At 33.0% G+C, this 27,138-nt stretch overlaps 1 protein-coding gene across 3 annotated transcripts in view; it reads right to left on the reverse strand.

The window, feature by feature from the left end:
- Cirl (Calcium-independent receptor for alpha-latrotoxin) overlaps positions 1 to 26,850 on the reverse strand; it is a 245,505-nt gene extending 218,655 nt beyond the window's left edge. For all 3 annotated transcript variants that reach the window (XM_090115709.1, XM_090115708.1, XM_090115710.1), the window contains exon 1: positions 26,617 to 26,850. The gene's annotated coding sequence lies outside the window, so the exon portion shown is untranslated. The remainder of the gene's footprint in view (positions 1 to 26,616) is intronic.
- Between the last annotated feature and the right edge of the window lie 288 nt (positions 26,851 to 27,138).

Here is a 27,138-nt window from a genome sequence, read left to right on the forward strand (position 1 = left end):
TGTCAGTATCTCCCGGCTTTGGATTGTTTTGGACCCTTAAAATATACGATAGAACAGCAATTAATCTTTTTAAAAAATATTCAAGGCACAGGGAAAGTCTGGTTACTGTTTTATAGGTATGTGTTTTCTGATAATATTTTACTGTCAAAAATTATCAACACTGGATATTATTCAATGACGCCTTTCAAAAACAAAACTAATTTACAAACAGATTTTTATATCTTTACATACCTATTTTTAACTTTCATTTCATGAACTGCTCATGTAAATACCTATTACAATCTGGTTTAATTTAACAAAACATTCAATTCGGTGAATTTTAGCGTTATTTTGCAAAAAAAACCGCACGTACAGTCCCCCGTCCGAGTCGAACTGACACCGTCAAATTTCGTCGAAAATATGCAATAGAGGTGAGGTTTTATGTGGGTTTTATTATAAATTCGAGTTTTTTCTTGATAATTTAACGATAATAATGAAAATTGAAAAAACAATCAATACAAATTGTTACAAATATCATAACATATTTTTTGGTATAAATTTCATGTATAAATATGTAGCCGTTTTCCTAACAAAATGCGTTTTATGTTCAAAAAGGGGTTGATTTCTATGTATTTTTTTTATGTTTAGGCCGTTCTAAACTGAAAAGTAAACAATACACTTTGTTAATTATATCCTTGAGTATCACATATATTTTTTTTAAGACAATCGTACCAACAGTTTCCTCAACAAAATTCAATATGTATAAGGTGTTTTCCGGTTTTGACCATAGTAATCCCCTTAACTCATAAATTTATACTTATGAGAAAAATTATGTTTCTCTGTTATTTCTTGACTGATCAGCCATAAAATAAGTCCAATTTGTATCTAGGTACTTTTCTTCTTTGCAAGTACAAGAACAAGAAGCTAGCCCACATAATTAACTATAATTCAAATGCATGATTAGCATATAATCTATCTAGATAGAGCCTAGTGTCAGGAGCAGTAGATCGCGGTAGGAAATTGAATTATACTGATAATCATCCTAAATCCATCCCCACTGGATTATACGACATGGGCTAGTTAATTTTCCATTAAACTGGCTAATGATGCATGGTTATGAGATGTGATGAGTTTAAATAAATAAATAAATAAATAAAATCTTTATTTGAATTCATACAATAAGTTACAATAGATTGGGGTTCAAGTTGAATTTCTTATGTTTGTTATGACGTGAATTGTCTGAAATTGAATGCTTTTAAGGCGTTAAAAACGACATCTTTATAGTTTAAGAAGCCCTAAATTGGGGCAGATTTGCTTTGACTAACGTATTTTGGTTTAAACTTAGTATGTAGTCTTGTAATCTTTTATATGGGTATATTTTCTAGTTTTGGTATCATTTTTTCGCTTATACTGGCTCAACAAACATGTTACTATGTATATCAAGTAGAAATAAAATTTACAAAATACCTAATTTGGTAATCGACCTTAAAGAAATGCTATTGCATTTCTTTATAATAAAAAGCAAGAAGCAAAACTGAGAATAATATTAAAAATATGTTCGATATGTAAAACATTCGGTTTGTAAAGTACAAAAACTTCTAATCTTCATATCTCCGAAATAACGGTCAAGACAAAGTTGTTAAGATCCCAAGTAGGTTGTATGAATTCAAAACCCTCGCTTCGCCGTAAACCGAGACCTTAGTTTAATTGTATGGCGACCATCGGTTCGGAATGTCCTCGAATTTGAATTTTTATGCTTTATTTTGTGATAATGGAAGAGAATTGGACGGTTTTAATAAGTTTGGCGAGAACGGAGTTGAAATTTTGTTATTGGTAAGTTTAGGACGACATTTTTCGTTTCATCACGCATTTTAAAATTAACTTGTTTTGTGTTTAAAGTAAATATTATAGATAGGTACATAAACTAATAAAACGATATATTTAAGTTATACAAAGTAACATAATATATTTTAAAGAAATCGAATTTTTCGAAAGAAAAAAATTTTTTTAAAGAAAATTTATAATTTTTTGTTGAAATGTCTACAAATCTTCACAAAATATGTTACAAATTGTTACCAAATTCCCGGTTTACCATAAACCATGGTCACAGAACCATCAAATAAAAAGTCGATGGACGTGACGTAGTAAAGCCAGCTTTGGGTCTTCACTATTTAGACCCTTTAGCTTATATTAAACACTTTGTATCATTATCGTGCTTTAATTTAGATTTATTTAGGAAGTAGAAAGATTACCTAAACTGTAGAAAGTTTACCTAAACTGTTGTTCAGATAATTTTAGTATCTAGGTCTCATCCAATCCTCCTTGGTACAGTGGTTGACGCGTGAGCGTAGAACCGAGGGGTCCTGGGTTCGATTCCCGGTGGAGACGAAGAAAAAAAAAATGTCTCGGTCTGGTAGGACACAGAAGGCTGATCACCTACTTGTCCCTAAAGAAAATCGATCAGTGAAACAGATGTATGCATAATGCATCTGCCCTTTACCCCACTACGGGGACACGGGACTTCACTTTACTTTCTCATCCAATAACTTATACATATTAAGAAATAAAATTTATTGACTTAGGAATATATATACCTACTTACTAATTTCATTATCTAGATATTGTAAGCATTATAAATTTTTCTGTACCAGAACACAAGCAAATATTTCAAAGCCAATTAACTATTTCCACCCGTTAAAAACTAAACTTATTCACACACGCATTAAGGTGTAATAATAATTCAAAATTAAAAACCGTGAAATGTAATGGGGGACACATTCATATAAGATTGAGACATTGAAGCCAAAGCCGGAACGAAAGGTATGTGTTTATTATTTATTAAACATTAACATCTAGTGGGTATAATTCCATGGAAAATATAAGTGGATAGCTTTTAGACTGTTTGCATAATTTTAAGCGTACTTAATAGATACTTTAAGAACTAGGTTCCTATTTTAAATATGTATATTGCAAGAGTAGTTATTAACCATTGCTTAATTTTATTGAAATCAATACATTTCGAATCAACTGTAACCTTCTGGTAGATTAAAATTCAGTATAACCAGTAAGTAAGTACATTGTATGTACCTATTTAGAACGCAGAGAACGCAGAATTTATATTACCTACCTATAAACATAACACAGATAATAATAAATTACTGCCAAGAATTCCATAACTGTAGAACATTCCAACCTACTCACAAGAAAGCTGGAACTATTCTATTCCTTAATAAACACTAAATCTAAAAACAAAACACCATAATTTCATATAGAAGTACCAGGCTGACAGAAAATGTATGGAAGTGTCATGGTGAAGCCAGTCCGATGCAACTCCAGTCATAACCTTAATCTTTGAACTTAATGGAACAAAAACGCTTAAACCTGTTTTGTACCAAACCTGTGGGATGTTTCCGGGAAACCTTACCGAACTAATATCCACCCTAACAACAAAGACTTAGAGTTCAAGTTACATAATGGATGGAAATGCGGGATTTGTCACCGAAATTGGAGGCTTAATGTAATCGGTATAAGGTTGAAATACCGTTAGCTGAGCTGTAGAGTAGCCTGGGTGGCAAGGTGTAAGTTGTAATACGTTTCTGACGAGGTTTTAATTCCCTCCTCGTGTGAAACTCCTGCGCAGTAATAGACGTATTAGGACTGTTAAAATGTTATTTTCTATGTGTGACAAAACATCTAGTTCAAATTACTATGCTAAGGATATGTTTCACAGTTCTTAATGGTTATTTAAAAGCCGACATTTTCTTTATATTTTAAAAGTTATTCAGATCAGGTGTTGAGAAAGTAGAATTTCAATGTGGCTCTTACCACATAACCCTACTGATATAAGTAGGTGCATACAAATAATTAAATGATTAATCATATCTTACGTTATCTTCTTTCAGTTTCAATTTAGTGAATACCAAACGCCAATTCATACCTGAAAATAAAATCATGAAATAAATAAAAATAATAAAATCCATTTGCACTCAACATTTAAGAAGAAGTATGTTTTATTTATAAACGTCCAAAATAACTAATCAATAATTGATATAATATACACAACAAAACAAGATTCCTCCCAGCGAACAGATACTTAAACCGCGCTAAGCAATGTAGGCGGGGGTTTATAAAGTTATAGAGCCTTGAATTTATAGGCAAATCCCGGGTCAGGTACGAGTGGAACAAACAGTGTTGTTTACCAACGAGATTGGGGATTAGGGCCGTTCCTCAGTTGCCTTATCGAAAATATCAATTTTGTGGTTTAATACAGGTGCTCTCGTTTTAGACGAATATTTGTAGACGGATTTTTCGTGTTTTGCTTAACGTAATAAATAACGATTTTATGACGTATTTTATGATATTACTACGGGAAATATTTAAAATGGTTTTACATTGAAAAAGTTACAACTACTTCCTTCTAACTACATACTACTATTTATTTGGAAATAAGCGCTAAACGTTTGTTACGCTTTCAAGCCAAAACGCGAGCAAAACCGCGGGCCCAAAGCTAGTAATCATGTGAAGGACGGTTCCTTTACACTTTATAAAAAGGCTTACCATATTCAGGGTTTGTATAACTTTCTAGGCGTTCTATTTTTATAATAATTGTGATACGGTTTGGTACTCAAAGGTTTTTCCCAAAAAATACAAAAACCACCTCTTTTATAGCAGTGAAAAAATAATATAAAAATGTTTATAAAAGAAACTCGAATCCATCGTCACTGACGAAAAACAATAATTGAACCTGCGTCAACGTTGAGAAATATTACCTTAAAAGGTTTTAGGATTTAGGCCGTTGAACTGCCACTATAGGTTTGTACCTAAGCTTATCTAACTTGACATTTCGACACTTATATTACCGACCAATAAATATATTATCGTAAGTAAGAGGTGCGTTTTACTTTTGCGTTCTGAGCTTTTTAATTTTCCGTATGATATAATAATATTGGTTGAACTTATTTCCTATTACTACTTATAGGTCCAATGCCCCCGAATAAAAATAAAGCACTATCATAAAATTTGCTTTCGGCCTTAACTTATTTTTCCTTATAAATAAGGCATTTGACATACCTAATCTTATATATATAAAAATGAATCGCAAAATGTGTTGGTAAGCGCATAACTCGAGAACGGCTGAACCGATTTCGATAATTCTTCTTCTTTTTTTATTATATTCCTTGAAGTACGAGGATGGTTTTTATGTAGAGAAAACGTAAATATGTACCACGGGCGAAGCCGGGGCGGACTGCTAGTTGATAATAAGTTCATCGAATATCTATACTAGATACCGCTGAAGAAGTTGTTTGTGTGAAGGCGCTACTCTCAAGAACTAAGTCTGGTCCGATATGAAAAATTATTTCGGTGTTAGATAGCCCATTTATCGAGAAAGGCTATGTGCTATACATATATCATCACGCTAAGACCGACAGGAGCGGAGCACTGCGGATAAAACCGCGGGGCGCAGCTAGTTTACAATATAGTTTGGAAAAAGTCATCTTACCCTATACATATAGTAAACAGGATAGCCATAACTCAGTATTATTAAATAAAATATCAACAACAGCCTCACAATCAAGCGAAGTGGTCATCCTCTCGTAGAGATAAGGCACATCTTTATCAAAATATACGTGCGTATAAAGTTATGAGTAAGCATTGTTTTTACCTTAATATAAGAATATTCGAGGAAGGTTCTCGAAAATCTGGGAAGGACTTTCTTCATAATGTTGAGTTTGTATGTTTGTATTATTATTTTTTAAATGTATGTAAGCGTATTATGTGTAAAGATGATTTACGCAATAAAGTTGTTTTTTAATTCATATTTAATTCCGGCATTTTATAAGTAGGTAACTAGCGGTCCGCTCCGGCTTCGCAGGTGGTACCTACATGTTTATGTTTTTTTTTCATTCAACACAGAAAATTTACACCAGTGAAACATAATTACTTTCTTTATTATTCAAGTAATATCAACATTGAGCCAAAATGAAGGAATAAATAAATAAGATAGAAGCAATTCGTAGAAGACAGTATTTCCACTAAAATATTCAACAAATAGCCGTGTAATATTTTACCTAGTACCTATTATAGTGATACAGTTAATATATGATTCACTTTTATCGCCCTCTAAGGGTCAAGGCTAAGAAATAAGGCCAGTTCTTAAGATATTTTTTATGCTCGTGAAACAGAGATGATAAAATAATTTATCCTTTGCTAAAAATAACACAAAAAATAGAATAATAAGCTGATTAATTTAGCCTTTCACGGATTTCTACTAAACATATTTTTGCACGCCTCATAAGCGAAGCGTTGAGGTGGGTACTACTGTCACTTCGCGCAAAACATCTGATTTTTCAAACTTAAAATTATTTTATTTCCTTGAATTATTTTTCCGTAAATACGTACACTGAAGGATTACCTATAGATAAAGATTGAATCAAATTAACGCACCACTACAATATTGTTACCGATAACTTAACAATTTGTGTTCACAAAACACGCAATAAACTAAAGGATTAAGCGTGAACACAGTCAATTAAACAAACAATAATTAAGATATCACTCGAACAGATTTATTTAATTATCTAATTTAACGGCTACAGCATAATCGCTTCCGGGGCTAAAACTAACACCAATTAAAAATAATCGTAACTTCTCAATCGTAGACAGGATGCATCTAATAAAAACTGAATGGCTGAATCGTGGACTTTTTTCCCTTAAAACAAGGATATGCTGGCAACAGTTAGGGTTGGCAACACTGCCAGACGAGTTTCTATTGGACATTTAATTGTGCCAATACGCAGAACTGAGTGCCAAGTGCTTACAGAATAAACGTCTCTGTAAGTGTTTAACTGCAAAAGGATTGAAATTTTTCAAACATCTATTTGATTAACTACTCTTTATAAAATAAAGATTAGAAATTACTTATCTTAAGGTAGCAATCTAGCAAGTGTACAGAAAATATTATTACCGTGTATCGACTGAATATCTTAGCATCACTTAAATCATTATTGATGAAAAATTATCCAAATTACAAAAAATTATAATTACATATTTTGTGCCAACCCTACCGCGACCTGTCTTAAACACGCAGGGGGGATGAAGCCGATGAAAGCACTCAAATATTGAACTGTAGGGATGTCAACGTAATGGAAAATATCGCTAAAGCCTCAGTTAGGGCTTCCAATGAATCGTGGATGTTCGCGTTTATTTTGGATTACAAGTAATTGTTTTCTAATCGCCGTGTTTTTGAAGCGTGTATAATTAATGTAGTGTGTTTTGGGTTATTTCTATGTATTTTTTATATTAATGTTGATTTATTAAGGTAAGTTCCACGTATTTTTTAAAGGACGTTATAGAACAGATGGTATATTTCGTCATGAGTAACATATCTATCTGAAAGCATGCTGTGATGTTACATATCGAGATTAATGAAGGAAAAAATCTGGTGATAACGCGAGTCCGTAAGAGTATTCCTTACTGTTTCCCTTCTTCTAGTAAATATGGTTAAAAGATTACTTAATAATGAATTATGTGTACAACTTGAAATAATATAAGTTCCGCAATTTGAATAACTAACAGCATTATATTTTTAATTTATCATTAAAAATGATTATTTATCCAATAATACGTAGGTTAAAAGCAAAAGTTGCTCTTAAAAAATTCTAGTAGGTAGGTACAATAACAATTATCAATAAATACTCATTAAATAAAGAAATAACGTATATTATTATATCCCTCAGCCCTGCTAACAAGGAGGTCACACTTACGCGGTTGCAAAATTCCCTCCTCAGGTCATTCACCCCTCTCATTAGGAGATAACTTCATTGACAAGTGTAGTAATGAGGTGCTAACATTACTATTGTTATATTTATCTAAAATAAATATTTAGTTAACAGTAGGTAGGTAGATATAGTATTATTTGAGCAAGATTAGTAGAGGGAAGTAAATATTTATAAGTGACTGTAATATTAGAATTTGTATTACATTTTTAAAGTTTCTAATCAACATAATAATCTGTACTATTTTATATTTTCAATATCGATACTTAATATAAAACTTAGGCTTAAATATGTTCACTATTCTCCATATCGTCAAACAAACAAACGAAACCACTATATTCATTCTCAAATACAATAAAATCTAAAATATAAAACCATTCACTTGGAGTAAATAACTAAATAAGGCCACAAATAATGACTGTATCGAACGGCTTAATTTAGTTTTTGTGCACGACCAGCTCGAACAAATTGATTGTTAAATAATTGTTATTCCTACTACAAATTTGCTAATTATTTAATACAAAGTATTAAAGCTTTATTATTATTTCTAGTGCTATTAAATAGTAAATACACTTACAAATCACTAACCACAGCTATAATAAGTTAGTTAAAAAAATACGTCCTTTAAAATTCTATGAAATGTTCTCAAAAATACCTACGTTCATTTTTGAAGTAGAATTGGTGTAATTATCTACAACGAAATTAAATCTTAAATACAGTAGTTTCTTCCCACTTACATTTAACAAGCTTTTTAGGGTTCCGTAGCCAAAATGGCAAAAACGGAACCCTTATAGTTTCGTCATGTCCGTCTGTCCGTCTGTCCGTCTGTCCGTCTGTCACAGCCGATTTACTCGGAAACTATAAGTACTACAGTGATGAAATTTGATGGGAATATGTGTTGTATGAACCGCTACAAAAATATGACACTAAATAGTAAAAAAAAGAATTGGGGGTGGGGCCCCCCATACATGTAACTGAGGGATGAAATTTTTTTTTTCGATGTACATACCCGTGTGGGGTATCAATGGAAAGGTCTTTTAAAATGATATAAAGTTTTCTAAAAAACATTTTTCTTAAAGTGAACGGTTTTTGAGATATCAGCTCTCAAAGTCGTAAAAAGTATGTCCCCCCCCCTCTATTTTTATAACTACGGGGTATAAAATTCTAAAAAAAATAGAGGTGATGCATGCTAATTAACTCTTTCAACGATTTTTGGTTTGATCAAAGTATCTCTTATAGTTTTTGAGATAGGTTGATTTAACTGTAATTTATTATATTTGCTGCTACGGAACCCTTTGTGCGCGAGCCCGACTCGCACTTGGCCGGTTTTTTATTATGCGTTAGCAGCGAAAGAGTAACACAACGAAAACTGTTTCATAAAACATACAAATACACGAACTTTTAAAATCGATAGAAACATGCAAATAAATCCCAACTGTTTTAAAAATATCTGTAAACTGTTATATTTATTTGCTCCGAATACAAAACGATTTTCATAAATCACCTACATACATCAGCCAAAGGTATGACTGTCAAAAGCTGTCACATGAACACGGCGGGATATTAAAAAACAAAATGGCCGCGCTGTCACTTTTATTTTAAGATGCGCTTCCATACTAACACCACTTAAGGAAGTACTTGTAAACTATACAGATGTGATTTTTTGTGTTGATAAATAGGAAAAATAAATACTTAAATAAGTACATCTATTTATTCTAGAAAAATAAATATCTAGGTAACTATTCTTAATGTATGTGCACATACATAATGTTTGACAAAAGCAGGATATAAAATGCAATTGGCGGCTTTATTGCTGAACAGCAATTTATATAATAGAACCATCTACTGATTTAACATCTTCAGTAAAATCTAGTAAAGCATATGATACACGACAACATTCTTTAGGTACCCAGGCATAGATGTTGACCTTTGCCTTCAGAAGCAAAAGAATGAATCTCTCAATAACACTAACTACCTATCTATTACCTATCAAAAGCTGTCCTCTTATAATTACCTACCTTTATAAAATAAAATAATGAAGAAGCTACACTATCCGCTTTCAACAAGTAGCTACCAGCTAGTGTACCTGGTTCTTTATTTAACGTCACTCTCAACGTCATCTTAAAGTATTAATTACAAAGCACGGAACACCAACATCAAGCTATTAACGTAGAAATTTGAATAGTTTGAAATACAATAGTTTCATTGGCTGGCCGCCAACGTTGCGTTTGACGCGGTACATAAAAATCCTGAATTTCTGTAGGTAGAAATTTTTTAGATTGTATTGGTTTTACCACTAGAGTACATATGTACATATATTTTATTTACGAAACTTGTTATAAAATAGTTAATATCAACAAATTACAGATTATGATTACAATTTGAAATTTAATAAATTAGGTACGTTGTAACAAAATAAATGTCATTTGCTCTAAATTATAATTCGATAACTTTATCAAATAGGCTGTACCTAATTAGGTAGCAGTACTTTTTTTTCTTTTTTCGTATTTTGACGATTCAAAAGCGTTTCTAAACAAAGTTCATATGAAAAAGATAATGTTCAAGTTTAAATTTACTCATGAGAAAATAAAAAAACCATTAATTCATTAATTAAAAAAATATATTTAAATAAAAAATCAGCATTTAAATCGCCCACTTAAAAACGCTAACACATTACAGGGACGGGAAGGTCAAAATAAATAATTCGCACATGAATTTTCTTGAGGTAAATTCGGGAACAGCCCTCCAGCACTTCCGGGAAACCCTGGACTCGTCTTCCGGCCGACTTCCGGTAGGATGCCGCGCGTTATTTCATACTTTCCAAGTGGTTCTTTCAGAGAACCTTTTTGTGGTAAAGTTTTTAAGGAAACGCCGCCAAGTAATGTGAGGTACTTTGATGTGAATGGACTTTTTGTTACAATTCAGTTCATTATCTTCTAATGGACGGTTTTCTTATTTTGTTCAAAATAGAACCTAAGTATAACCTTTTTCACTGTTTGCCGAAACTTAATAGTTCTTCATTCAAGTTTGTTCTTAATAAAATAACGAATTTTTTATTCCTTACACGTTCAAGTCATAGGTTTAATTACTTAGCCACACTAAAAATTGCTCTAACGAAAATTGATCTTGACTGACGTGAAAAAATTGGATGCTATTTTGTCATCACTTTAAATTCTTACACAATTCATCTTTCCACCAAGCAACATTTCACCCACATGGCAACAAGAATGATGTATTACAGCCAATCGACGTAAAAGTTAAACTTCACCAACCATAAACAACGAAGATACAATGACGACAGATTAACGAACCAAAAATTGTTTGAAAACTGTTAACAAAACTGCTCAAACCCGCTGCTTCTCATCTGTTCAATGCAAACAAAAGCGAATGTCTATTTCCAGAAACTTCGAAATTGGAAAACAAAACAGCTCTTATACCCATTTACATAAGACCTATATTCCGCTGAGCAATTGTAAGCCGATGTTGGTAAATCTCGACCTGATTGGGCTGCGGGTCAATTTTCGACTCTATGTCAATGAAAAACGAATTATTCGACGCTAAATGTAAGATAAACACACATGCTTGTCTAGTTAACATAATATATGAAGAGGATTGTTTAAAAACACGCCGCTGACAGACATTGAGTGCATTGCTGATGCCATGTTGAAGCATTAATTTATTATTAAAATTGTACACAACGCATTGTTTACACATTTTGTTTACAAAGAGTCACATTAATTATATCGCTGAATGATATACGAAACGCTTGCGGTTAGCGAATGAATAATGGCGTGAGGCGTCGTAATAATTTAAATAAAACACAGGCATAACTCAAGATGTTCCAAGCTTTAACTTACATTCGTACTTCCCATTTGCAACACCAATCCAGTTTTATTTTGTCCCAAAAAGCAAGAGTTCACAATTATAGTATTAGCAAGATAACCATTGACTTATATGTTTCAGGTTCCCCAAAAGCAATTACCTATATACTAATTAATGTTATATTCGAAGTTTCAAATCACAAAAATACGCAGCGCACCTATATGCTAAATACATTGATCTTAAAATACACTAAACCAGCCTACAGCAATACAAAATAACTGTAGCTACAGCAAACACCATTAACGAACTAGGCAACTCATTTAAAACATTATTAAATCCTCATTTCGCAAGATAATCTATAGCTTTATTAGCGGTTAATAAATCTTTAATTATCAAGATTGCATGTACCAGGAATAACAAGATAAGGATAAAATAGTTATGTAAATCAGGACCGGTCGGGAAAATGGAAGCATCATGGATACTGAGTCAGGATTTAGTCCGTCAAGTAGGGCTGAGCCAATTTATATTATGCATCTTGTGGATGGAATATTAAAAAACGGGTGGGTTGCAAAATATGATCAATTGTGTAATGGGTAAGGTTCAGTTACGTTACGTAATCGTGAATTGTAAGAGCTGTAGCTTTAGAATTTATGAACAATTAATTACATTGATAGGTATGTATTGCAAAACTTAGACCCGCTGATCATAGACAGTTGGTATTCTATAAGCTAGGAACTTTGAGCTTATTTTAAAGTGTCGATTATTCGATTGTATATTTTGTACCGAACATAGCTGTTATACATAACAATAAATAACATACAAACATAAATCCATAACAAAAAAGGGACAAAATATTTACCCTCGTAAAGTACTCAATACCTTCAACATATCTCACGCAAATTGCGAGATTATTTGTGCATATTATTTTTACCTGCAGAACTGAATAAATAGCGATTCAATTCGGGAGACTTAGCAACCCTTCGTCTTCGGCTCTCAGCGCAAATCCCTCTTTGATCGACTTCTGTCCCTATCAAGTGATTCTCTAGTTTTGTAGGTTTAGTTCTACACGAGCTGAATAACTAGTAAGTTTTTATCGCTCCATTTTTAGTAGTCTGTGAACTTAATGTTAGTTTCATATTGGAATTTGTTTGAACAAAAAACATGTATGGTACATTTGAAAGGCATTACATATTAGGTATAGTTAGTTATAAATCATTGATTAAGCATAAATATATTATCATAAAATAATGCATAACTAATACACGTTAACGACAGTTGTTCTGTGTTGTTGTTGTGTGTTCTCATAAAACATTATTCACTTTATGTAAAAAACAGTATAAATATTAAAGAACTTTAAACCTGAAACTCAATCATTCAACAACACAAACAACAATCTCATAATTATAACTCATCATAATTATAAAGAAATGAAATCATCTTACGGAATGCAGAGTATAAAATCTCGTAAAATAATGGCGTTTTAAAAAATAATTAAAGGCTCGTGTCATATGTACGACACAAACGATGTTAATTATATTTGCAAATAAATTGAGTATAAGCTTCGTTATTGGCGAATATTTTATTACTCGTGCATTAAGTTTAATAAATTCAATGATGAAAAATATTATCGTGTTTGCATTTTGCGAACTGGAAGAATGTTTGTTTTTTATTACACGTGGTAAATAGTTAAGAGGCCGTATCGATTTTAGAGTGATTTTGACTTGTTTCTGTAATTCTTTTGGAGCTCGTTTAAAAAAACTAAATTAGTAACAATGTGTTATAATATCTCAAATTAAAGATTTATTCAATATCTAAAAAGTGTCCCAAATAAATAAATAAAATATATACAATAGGTACAGTTTATATCTATTTTAAATGTGCCTAAGTTTATAAAATAATAAAATTAAGAATGGTGTTCAATGGACTTAATTCGTTTTACTACTAACATCACAAACATTATTTAAAATTGGAATAATATTAATTCAACGAAAACAACGTATAAATAATGTTTTAAAACAACAAGGATACAACCATTAAAAGAAATGAAACAGTGAAATGAGATACCGGAAGATTCAACAAGGAAAATTACCTTAATTATAGGCGAAGTCAATAAATGTTTCGAATTTCATTCACGTTAATCCAACAGTTTTATGCAAAAGAAAAACAATCATTAAAAATCACTGTGTTTTAGATTCATCGTTTTTTAAAACCGTTGTTAAACAGCTTTCACAAACATAGTCTAATGTTTACGAAATTAAATGGAACAAACTCAATATTTAAGTAATAAAGAACAATAATTGATGACTCTAAATCATCCATTACCATTTGTAAAGAGGACCAACCTTTAACCCGGCTTTGTAGGCGTCTGCGCAAGTCGAATTCATGATTTGAAGTGACGTGCCCTCATTCTTTTTTAAATGTTGCAATTTAATTTCTGATCACGGTATGTTTTGTATGGACTTTTAATTAATGATATTTGGCAATTTGTTATCTAAGTTTTGGATTGGAGTTTTGAACAGCGCAAATATGATGTGGCATTTTGCATAACTACTTACTAACACAATTAACTACATTTACTTCCTACTAAGTACACATACTACTTATAATATAATTAAAAAGCCTAAAAACTACGCGAGAGTATCGAAAATATTTACACATATTGAAGCAAAAATTGGGTATTTTCAACAACAATATCAATTCCTACCAAGATCAACTAAAAACCATCTCGATACGAAACTTCCAATAAAAAATAGGAATATCTCAATTCTATGTAAGCATATAGACGACCATTTCTATCTCCTACTATGTCGTTACCAGGAACTGGTCACCACGCCTGTCCTTCAATAGCTTTTCGAATATATTTGAGAATATCACTGGAAAACATTTCGGAGGCGTTATGTTTTAGATGGTATAGGTATATCGAATATTAAGCTTAGAAAACAAGAGATTGTGAATTTATTTTATATCTAAGAAACTTTATCTAGATCACTACTAAATGAAAATAAGATATTTTTCTTTTCGATTCCTTACTGAATATTTATATATATATAACTGCAATTTCAAACCAATTTGCTGACTTAATACTTACAAAGACCATCTTTAAGTTACACGTTTGCCAAATTCTGCTCATAGTTCGGGCAAATAAAACAACATCAGCAAATACTATTCCAATACCACAGAATACATACGACCAGTACCCTAAGTTCTGACTATCGCAAAAATACTTAATATTACCTCCTACCAATACTCTAACCGTCGTAGACGTTAAAACTTAAAACAATTCAAGTAACGCTATCTCACATAACTTAATCCATATAATTGCAACATGATAACACTCAAGTTACAAAAGATCATCATTTGTACCCGTCAACATTTCTCGACGTGTGTATTCATTATTTTTTATGTAGGTACGTCTTTTTGATACTGTATCTCTACGGCTTTCTTGTGACATTTAAATGTTTGAGCAAATGAAATTTTTTTTTATTTTAGTAAGTGGCACTTTACTTATAACTAGGTACGTGTTATTTGTGTTAACTTTTTATATTCACTATTAATCGTAACTTTCATTACAGATGCAAAATTAACTTGTTTAGTAGGAAGGTATTATTATAATAATTACCTATAACAAAAATGACAATGGTATATATAAGTATAGCACAAAAAAATAGTAAACTACGAATAACGCAGAAAGCTTTTTACTGAAAAATATTTCACAAACGAATAAAGCACATTCTCCTTCATCTTTAAACTACTTCATCTTGGTTTATTATGAGTTACCAACCTATAACAATAACTATTAAAACCAAGCTTAAAATTAAAACCTTATAGGTACCTTACCAACACAAGCTAAAACGTTTCGTTATAAGACTCATTAAAACATATTAACAGTAAATGACCAGTGCAGGCTCATACCTGTTAGTCGGCACATCTGCCCTTTGTACGAAACATAAGCGATGTTAATATCTCTCTTACACATATGCATTACAACGATTAAAGAGCGGGATAGAATGATTGCACAATAAGTTTATACGTTCAAAGAACTTTCACGTCTTCATTATGTGCAGGTAAAAATTGTATTGCGAATATTTCACACGGTTATTTAGGGTTTATTTCTATGTATCAAAGCTCAATTCATACTAAAGCCTGAATCTGGTTTATGATACTCATGTTTGTTAGACTACGCATAGGTAAGGAACAACTTAACGAACCTGAATGAAATAAAAATTACCGAGTAATTGACATCATCATGGCATTAAGCATTTTAAGTGTACATATTGAAAAACATAATAAGTTTTCGATTATGCCTGAAGTCACAGATTACGAAAAACAATAAACATACAACATTGAATTGAGTTCATAAATTATATTTAAATATCATATCACCTAAAGTTATTACAAAATCGAAACCTAGCTCAGCTATTTAAATATATGCACTGATAATTTAAACATTAAAACAGTCATAAACTATCCACTCCAAGTTTGTAAAGTTCACATGAAATATTCAGGGTATTTAAATATTTCACAATTCCTTATCATTACATATTTACTAAGCTACATTAGATAAAGCTCAAACTTTATTTGTGTGTACTTACGTAAGCTCACTCTGCATGCTTTGTTGTCTTGTCTCGTACTATTTAATTGTGGAGTGTAATTAAATACATGTCCTACTAATATTATAAATGCGTAAGTTTGTGAGGATGTGTGTGTGTTTGTTACTCTTTCACGCAAATATTACTGAACCAATTACAATGAAATTAAGCACACACATAGAGGGTAACTTGGATTAACACATTCCTATGTGACGTGGGATTTCCGGGATAAAACCTCCTGGTTTTATCCCGGAAATCCCACGGGAACGGGAATTATGTGGGTTTTCTTTGAAAACGCTGGCGAAGCCGCGGGCGGAAAGCTGTTACTTACATAATATCATACATACGAGTACATATTAACAGTGTGACGAAGAAAAAGCAATTTTCATCATCAATAAGTAGGTATATTCTTTGTAATCGCGCCTACAAGCATAAATATAATTCATGAAGTCAATTTCTATTATCTATCTAATATCCATTAACTGATTATGTACATAAAATATAACAAAAATAATAATACATTTTTCTACTCTAGTTCATTGTCCCTTTACAAACATCTATCCTACTAATCTGTACTAATATTATAAAGTTGAAATGTTAGTTTGAACGCGCTAATCTCAGGAACTACTGGTCCGATTTGAAAAATTCTTTCGGTGTTAGATAGCCCATTTATCGAGGAAGCCTATAGGCTATATTATATCATCATGCTTAGACCAACAGGAGCGGAGCGCAGCTAGTAAACTAATAATATTATAAATGCGAAAGTTTGTGAGGATGGATGTATGTGTAATGTGTATGTATGTTTGTTACTCTTTCACGCAAATACTACTGAACCGATTATAATGAAATTTAGCACACATACAGAGATTAACTTGGATTAACACATAGGATAGGTTTTATCCCGGAAATCCCACTGGAACGGAAGCTTTACGGGTTATTCTTTCAAAACGCGGGCTAAGCCGCGGGCGAAAGCTAGTGAGCTATATTTGAAAAAAAAATTATTCTATTTGCATTTATTAAAAAATAAAAATAACGATTGGCATTAGCGAACGCTAAAAATTGTTACAAAATTAACATAACAAATATAACCGCCTCTCCATTTTGAAGTTACGAAATGTAACAAATAACATTAGCATCACAATGAGTACTGCCTCTATTAGATTCAATTGTCACTGACATACAGACATACAGACATGACGAATCAAACATGATCCGTATATTAAATAAGGTAATAATAAGACCATATATAAAATTGGTTGGCTTCGTGTCAATGAACTGTTTTCAATGTTAAATGACATCAAGTAAAAAAATTGCATTGAATTCGGGCCATCCATTTGAGAGATACGTTTCCGAGAACTCCTTTTTTGCAAGACATACGGTTTAGCATGTTTCAATAGCCCGCAAGGCTAACAATTACATAGGTATTTCCAGGTAGGTATAGAAATGACCTATCACTTTAATTTATTCTGAAACAAATTAAATTACATATGATTAACGAATACAAGACGTTAAAGCCAACTAAACTTATAATAATAGTGATAAACGACGTCAACGACTTGTTCCTGTGTATATTAGTCTCTGTATGTTTTCCAATAAAGAAAAGAAAATAAAATTAAACCTTAATACTAACCTTTATTTATGTGTTTATATACATATGTATATAAAAAAATAAAACATTTAAAATATACAACAGAATACTTACTATTAGCATAAGCATGCCAAATGCTAATACGGTAAACATCAACTTATTCCAAGCATCTGCGAAATATTTTTCAAACTCAGCTACAAGTTTACAAAGGGATTGATGAGCGATAAGAGAACAATACTGCATCTAAAACAAACGGTCTTATCTCGCAGGTAGCAAACTGAAGGGATATAAAGGGTATTTCTATAGTTGTACAGTTAGCAGATATGTTGTATTTAGAAATAATAAATACTAGGTAGTTATAGGTAGGATGTTATAGTTTGGGATGATACATGATAGCAGAATTGTACCTACATTCATAGTTACATACCACACCTAACATACCTACCTATTTACATATATTTGTTTAATCGTATACAAATTTGAAATTACTTGAGCAACATTATTTCTAAAAACTTTAAATGTTCAGAAATAAATACTAAATAATACAAACCCACGCAACCAAAATGAATGAACCTACGCGATTTAACTTTAAAATAGTATTCATAGTAGTTTAAGTGCTAATTGTTTTATAAAACATTGTTTTAAGTTCATCAAGAACAGTATTAAAGAAAAGTCTAACAATAGACTAAGAACAAGATTGTTTCTTGATTAGAAAGACAAGCTACAACCTAGTTAATTATTGTACAATTGAAATATCAATTCAATCGCAAGCAGAGTAACGGGCAATAGCCTGTTGAAACCCAACCGTTGAAGTGAACAGTTTAAATGTACTCAACAAACGCATAAAGCAAAAGTCCCTTCAACAACAATAGACGATAGTAAGGTGACGCTGAGTCAGCTGTGACTGGGCGGCCATATTGGAGCTTTTATTTTTTAAATTGCGCCAACACGTCACATGCTCCGATTCCTTTGGACACGTAACGTTGTTGTATTCGTATGGGAATTTTTGGAAATCGATTTGAGCGGGATCAAAAACCTTTTGTTTTTGTACGTGTAATAGATATGGTTCCGTTTCTTTTTTATATCATGTACCTTATATTTATACAATAATAATGGTATTCGTAGTAATAACTCAAAAGATTGATACGACATATTTCATAAAACATTGTATAGCTAAAAAGTTAGAACCACACTTCAGCATTTCAATATCCTAATAAATAAAGAAAACCCCAAACCGAAGTGAAAACGATAAATCGCCAAAAAATCCGCGGGCGCCGGGAGTCGCCACGAGAATTACATGAGAAACTTTTTTAATAACGCTTGCGATTCTATCTCAATCGAAATCCGTAACAAAAACCCTACACAAGAGTAAGAAAAATGTACAAACACGCCAAGGGACCGGTTCAGGTACGCCATTTTTTATTAAATCGAACACCTATACGGGTTTCAGCTCGAAAGGTCGTACGTCCCTTATGATACGACTAGACGATTCAGTTCCTTGTGGCATTCGAGCTTGTACGTACGCAGGGGTCCAGACTAAAGCATGCACAAACCTGCATAGCGCCGTAGTTCTCGCTTTACCATAAGCAAGCATTCGAGATGGAGCGTGTAACCGCACCGCATTGCACGCAGCACAGGCCACGCGTGAAGAACGGGATGCAATAATACATCTATCGCATCTATGCGACCGCTGCATTCATGAGGACAAAGAATAAGTAGTAATAAAGACGTGACACTCGTGCAGATGGTTGATAAAACTTAATACTTGGCAGTTTGTTCGCTTTCGAGCTATTAAAAGGCAACGAACAGATACGTTGTTACACGCTCTTTAGTTTCCGAGATTCATGAAAACATTAAAGGAAACGGCTCTCTCCGACGAGGTCGTATATTGCTTTCCACGTTGGTGGTATCGGGAGCGTTTTTACTTTTGCTATTGGCTCGGAATTGGAGAGAAAAGAAAATGGAAAACATTCAATGTCTCAATTTAACTCGGGAAGGACGCAAACTTGATTGCGTTTAGAGTGTCTCGAAACGGGATACTTACGAGCGAAATAAAAGTGCAATTATTTCGTAACATGCCTAATTTATACCTTTTAAATTCTTCGGGTTCTTTTAAATGACAAATATTTGGTGTTCCGTTTTGTCCGGAGTGTAGCTAGCGTGTTCGTGGAGCCAATTAGTGGAAGAGACACGCGATATCCCGGCCTGAATGCAAAGGGGCGACTTTGGGATCCAATTTTTACCTGATGTTTATAGCTGGCGTTGACATTGGTATTACTTGGGATGCGAAACAGTGACACATTTTATTCTTTTTATTCTTATTCCCTGCCGTACAGAAGGCACTTACATTCTTAAGGTGTTCAACAGAAAATAAAAATACAGAAATAATAAGGGATCGCGAAACAAATCAGCGATCACATTTTATTTGCTTTATAATGTTTTGTTTTTTTTTTTAGGATAGTTTTATCGCTGGAGCTTTCACAACACATTTAATTATAAAGGAAATTTTAAATTGCTATTAATAGCAATTTTAATAAATATGTATTTCATAAAGTATTAGTTACAACGTTGCATGCAAATAATAATCGTATGACGTGACAGAATTGCTTTAATCAAATTCGTCATACAATAAAATTGTTTTTCAGCCGGATTGCTGTCATAAACCTCGTTTGTTTTAAAGATCGTTCCCGAACGATTTGACTTAATAGCGCACAGCTTCCAAAATTTTGATGAGCCAGCAACTCCTGCAATGAATTTGCGGAAATAACCTTCGAGCCGATTTCAGAGTCATACGAAACTCGTAAAACCCCGGGAACAAGATGGCACAGTCACTGTCTCGATTGCGTCTGAATTTAACGACGGTATCGCCGAGGCTGATACATTACTCGTTTCGCACGCAAATCCGAACAGCGTTAGTGGGGAAAAAAGGCAATATATAGCAAGTTTTACCGCTCGCAAGAACGTCAAACGGTGTATAAAATTTTGGTGAGAACCTCATAAAGTGGTGTTACGTAAATCGATCGCTCATCTGAGTTTTACGCACACCGTCGCCTTTGTCGAAAGTTATAATCTAAGGCTTTAGTTTTATTATATGGCGCTTTTGCTTTATATCTAAATAATTTTCTTTATAACGTTATTAAAACTTCATTATCTCTTTACGTAATAGCTTATTTAAGTGTAAGATTATGTACATTGCCGTCTTTGCTTAGGTATAACAATAATAAGCTATTAATCAGTGATTTGGTTGAATATTGATATAAAGTACATACAAATTTATACAACTCCGGCCATTTTACCATACATTAAAATCAGGCCTAACTACATAACCCGTAAAGAGAAACACCATAAAAAATTAAACAGTATACCAGCAAACCGTAATTTTCATATAAGCCATAAACGGATTCCTAGTTACTCTATACAACCTGAATTCTGATATTCGCTTTCAATATACAATAAACCTGAGATCCAAAATTGTAGGGAACGGAACGGTAACAATAAAATAACTTTCTTATAATCATGTAGCCTGAGGCGTGCCCCAGTGTAACTTTACGCAGTTGGTAAAAAACAATAAGTGTTTGGGAATTTCAACAGATTGGTGTAATTTAAAGTGTTAAACAGCTGACTGAACGTCCAGTTAACTTGATGCGTTTAAATGCGTATTAATGCCAACTGTGATCGGGGTTTAAATCTTCGTTTAACTCATTACTCAGAGTGCATTTAAAGTTTTGTTTTATTTATATGTTGGTGGATATCACGGTGCTGCAAATTAACTTTGTAATAAACTTAACTTAAACTTAAGTCAGAGTAATTTCTACTCAATGTTTTTACGAAAATCTTTTTGGTATACTTACAGTAGGTACATACCCAATTTTAATATTCTCATCGATAAATTATACTATTGCATTGATGTATTTATATTATCGTTTCGTGTGTCCTAAATATAATATTTCCAAGTAATATTTATATTAAATAAACATGCATCGTCATCCTATGCGACCACAGACCTAACAATGTCAATGAACAAATCAACAGCTATAAATATATTTGTTTACGCATAGTCGAATCACTCAGCAACGAAAGGATTGGTTGTCATATTGATGGAGTTTGCATCAACAATGTAAGTTACGCAGATGATATGGCGTTGCTGAGTGCTTCAGTCTGCGGTCTTAGAAGATTAGTGGCCATCTGTGAAGAGTACGCTGCTCTTCATGGATTGGTCTACAATACTAAGAAAAGTGAAGTCATGGTCTTTGAGTCTGGGCGCCGAGTTACGCATTTTTTACCCCCAATATGTTTGAACGGAGTGCCATTGGGGAGGGTCTTTAATTTCAAATATCTCGGACACATATTGACCCCTAGACTCAGAGACGATGATGATATTGAAATATGATATATAAACTTGATTTGTTAAATAAATGTAAATTTCAATGTAAAAACGAGCACACTAACGCATTAACAATCCAAACTGCACTTGCAGTAGACATTCTATGTGACAATGTAATTTGAATAATAAACATAAGCACTTTAAAATCATGATTCAATCTTACATCACAATTTTAACATTTTCCTGTTACATAAATAGTTACCAACGCTCATTGAAGGGACGACTCTATGAATAATAATGTCTTCGGCGAGTAAGTTTGACGTTCAATTTCCCGCCATAAAAATTGGTTTATTTTTTTATTAGCAGTGATGTCACTGGCTTGCAAACGTCGTACAAAATTACAGACTATAAACAAATTGCAGAGTACATCATAACAACGATATGACCTAGAAATAGCGCTGCCTTATTTATAATTTAATATTTTGCTTTTTTAGATAAGTAAACTAGAATTACTGGGCTTCTTTGTGCTATTTTTTAATATTAAAATAAAGTGACGTAAACCGGAATTCAAATGGTTCATAGAAGTAGATTTAATTCAAATACATATTCAAATAGCATGTTTTATTCAGTTTCTTTACAATATGAACATAATAATTAATTAATTATTAAATACCAAATCACGAAACCAAAATATGACGTAATCACGAATGTTATTAGAAAAACCTTCGAGTAACTATTAAGTGACCATAATAAGTAGACCACAAGGCGTTATCTATGGTCAGAATTCATAACTGTATAACGGGACTGGATGATCCAGTATTTTTTACTGTTAAATACCATTGAGATAAGTAACATCTCGTCAGACTGGTACTTATTCTGTTCATAATTGTTAACAGTAGCGCGTTTTATATTCCCATAAGAAACAATGCATGTTTTTAGTGGTCTGACATTAAGACGCTATTATGCTTTTGTATCATGTATCCGATATCATCCCGATATTTTAAGAATAAATTGAATTCGAAATTTAAAATATTTTTCTTTATTCAAAATGCAAGATATATTTTTAAAAAGGACTTCGTATAATTTAAACGTTCTATAATATAACAGAACCCATTTCGGTTTTGGGAACGAAAATTTTAATGCAGATTTACAGGGATTATTTATTAATCCCCCAAACAATATAACAAAAAGCATAAAAACAATACAAACATTTTGCATTTAAATAACAAAAGCCAAAGGGTTGCCAAGAATACATTTCAATAATAAATAGCTACATGCCGCGTGTTCATTTGAATCCTTATATCAGATAAAATCGTTTGACATTATCTGTGACACAGCCAACATTTATATGTGACAGGATATGAATGAGTATGGTGCACAGATATTTGTATCATATTTTATGTAAATCGTTTAGATTATAGATATTGCAATGATGTTAATTAAAATAATAAACTACGTATGGATCGATCGATTAAAACGAACACCTGTTAAACAAGGTGTTCGGAATTTTCATCAACGTGCACTAGTTAATATATTTAAATAAGAATTTCTATATTAACTAATTATATAATTAACTTAATACAAGCACGCTTTCTATATTAGTTTGGGATACTTTTACTGTTTAAATATGTAATCCGTCAATACAGATGTTATTTTAACTTTAAACATTAGTTCCCTACATAAATATTGTGGTCTTTTTTATCAGCATTCAGCTTCATAGCTATTATAAATATTTGTATATTCATTTGGTGTTGTCCGATAAATTTTGCTACGCTTCTAGAAGATTCTGGAACACATTTAAAAAATAAACGCGCGCTCATCGAAGCCGCACGAAAAACAATGGCCGAAAATTCTAAATTTAAAACGCATAAATTTTCAAAATCCGCCCCAAAGAATGCGCGGCAATACATCAATCGTAGGGGCGTTCCACCATGACATAGATGCAACCCAATGCAACCACAATTTTATTTTCCTACTCAATTAGCCCACGGCTACGCAGCGCGAGTGCCGCGACATATGTCGACATCTGTTCGGCTGCCAATGAAACACGCATTTCCGGACGCTTTCGAGATTTTTTACGCGGCAAATTAATGCTTGGGGCTGCGTTCGGAAACCTGCGACACGTGCAGTTTCAACTACGAATGTGAAATAAGCATGTTCGTGGATATTCTTACAACTTACAAGTGATTGAAAATCGTGGAGATAAAAAATTGAAAATCAAATCTACAAAATTCAAGTAAAAGTTAAAAGACATTTGAAAGCAAATCCGCTTACAGAACTAGTTTGACAGTTTTATTATCAATTTGCTGGTTTACCTCTTATATTCAACATGCCATAAATCTTTAATTTGAGGTAATAATTTTTTATGCGTCTTTTCCTAGATCTTACACCGTCTCAGTCGTTCAAACAAAATATAACAAATAGATATCGAAAAACATACTTTTGTATTATGTTAAATGCATAAAATAATCATAAACTAGCCATTTATGGTATGGCTTACAACATGAATGCTTATTACTAAAACGTTATCACATTTACGACTAAATTCGATAGATTTCTTTGTATTTCCAAGGTAATGTTGAACATATATTTTAGTATTGAATGTCCGAGTTGTATTGATGGCCAGGTGAGGAAGATAATTTTATTGACATAATGTGATGTGACAAAGCTATTTTTAAAGTTTTATTTGTTATGTTATATAGGTATGTAATATGTATATATAATATTTCTTAAATGGATAAAATTAGGTACCTAAGTATGTTGTTTATATACTTATAAACGCTTTTAAAATACATAAAGTACGGTCTTGTAAAGCGCCCATGTAAACTGAAACTTATCTAGACAAATAAAGGAGGAGATAAAATTACGAACTTTTTTCAAGAACTTTATACCTATCTACCTACATTATTTTTTATCTAATAGGTACCTAATTCGTTATTATTATGTAAGGTTAGTAGGTATGTTCATTTTGGTGTAAGGCAGACGCAATCAAAATCTGCTTCACCGGACGATATATTTACGGGCAATTAGATGACCCTTTTACCTTTATCTAGGCTTTTTATTCATCACCAATACAGATCGATCCTTGGTCGCCTTGACCGCCTCCTTGGTACAGTGGTTGGGGCTTGAGCGTAGAACCGAGGGGTCCTGGGTTCGATTCCCGGTGGAGACGAAGAAAAAAAAAATGTCTCGGTCTGGCAGGACACAGAAGGCTGATCACCTACTTGTCCCTAAAGAAAATCGATCAGTGAAACAGATGTATGAATAATGCATCTGCCCCTTACCCCACTACGGGGACACGGGACTTCACTTAATACAGATCGAACCTAAGACGATGTTACATGGTAACCACTACACCATACCGGACATTTTAAGCTTAAATTACCTAAACCGTTACCTTCAAAGCTAGATAAATATGGTAAATATTTATACACTCGTGGTATTTCACACATTTCTACCGACTTTCGATAATTCCACATGTAAAAAAAGACAAGAAATAGATATAAACACACAACTTATGTAACACAAAGTTCATTGAATCTGTATTATAGTAATAAAATCCAAATTTCCTACCGTTACTGATTACTGTTTTGAAATCGGGTTAACAGAGCAATCCATTATGTCTTCAGTCTTGTTTAATTAGCAGGCATCGATTCAAATTGTTAGTGCCTTCGAATTAATGAAACCTCTTTGTTTTCGCGGGAGTTACGCCATCTATTGGGCACAGATAACAAATCTCATAAGCGCATCTTTTTAATTAGGCTGGGGAAATGTCTTTTCTTTTTGTAGCAACTTTGTGTTTTGTATGTTGATTATATTTTAAGGAATATAGACCGTACAACAGAATGAATGAAATATGGTTATGTTAGTAAAAGCTCGCTAAGTTCGTTTTAGTTTGTTTATAAAGGGCCTAATACCTTTTTCGTATGTAAAGCGCAGGTAATAATACCCTCTCAAGATTTTTGAAAATAGAACGTTTCAAACTTAATACCTAGCTCCGTAAAGTTCTATGCGTTACAATAAAAGCTCGTAAAATATCAGTGCTGTTTTAAAAAGCTCAAAAGCACAAAATATGAGGCAAAAGTATGAGATTAAAAAAAATAAAAGCTCACGTTCTAAAAGCTTTGGTGAGAGCTTTTTCTTGAATGTATTGTGATATTTGACTCGACCGCGGCACCTCAAAGTTCAAACCTTTCATTTACATCAACCATGTAAACGTGAAATATTAATGACTAACTAATGATAAGTAACTATTATCGCTTCATCTTTAGAATACCGTTAGTAAGCTAATTAATAGTCGCCCACTAAGCATTTCTGAACACCGAGTCTAAACCTGCTTCCTGAATGTTTACGGCCTGCTATCACGCTGCGCGCATCAACTACGCTAATCCTTGGTCCTTATAAATATCCAACAAACCGCATTTACAAGCACGCATCGAACGCCAGCCACTCGCCGGCAACCGAATTCAAACTATCGATTCAACTACACGATGTTGGAAAGAATTCCTTACAACAATGAGCCGGTGTAACAATAAATACCTTAATGATATCCCGAGATCGGAGGAAAGGCGTCTGGCCGCGGCAGGCGGAACCCGTCCCACACTTTTAAGAGAAATCCAACACTATAACGAACGTAACACAAAACATCACAAGGTGAAATGGCACAATCTCACAGGAACACTATAAATCCACAACACTGGTTTGGTTTTGTATGGTTTATCGTAACGTGATAGCGGGGCACCTCGACGAACTACCGACGCGCACGGCGACCGGGCACGGACTGAACTGGTTTTGCGAGGCGCGGGCGAGGGGGGCGGGGTGCGGTCGGTCGGGTGCGTGGTTCGCTTTTATGAAAATATTTTGTGAGTAATGCACGTGTTATGTTGAGACTTGAGTGCGTCGGCCGCTCGTAGTCTTCGATTGAACAGCATCGTTGGTAAGGAGATAAAGATAATAAAAACCTACGTAGTCGCGGTAAGTGGCCGGGCTTGTGGGGTCTTTGTCTCCTGCCTACGCTAACTATTCAACAGCAAAAGCTCAGCGACTTAGCGCTTGGCGCTT

Source organism: Colias eurytheme, chromosome 24 (assembly GCF_061535395.1).
Source record: "Colias eurytheme isolate Ceu_HAF_F1 chromosome 24, ilColEury1 Martin Lab GWU primary, whole genome shotgun sequence".
Lineage (NCBI taxonomy): Eukaryota > Metazoa > Arthropoda > Insecta > Lepidoptera > Pieridae > Colias > Colias eurytheme.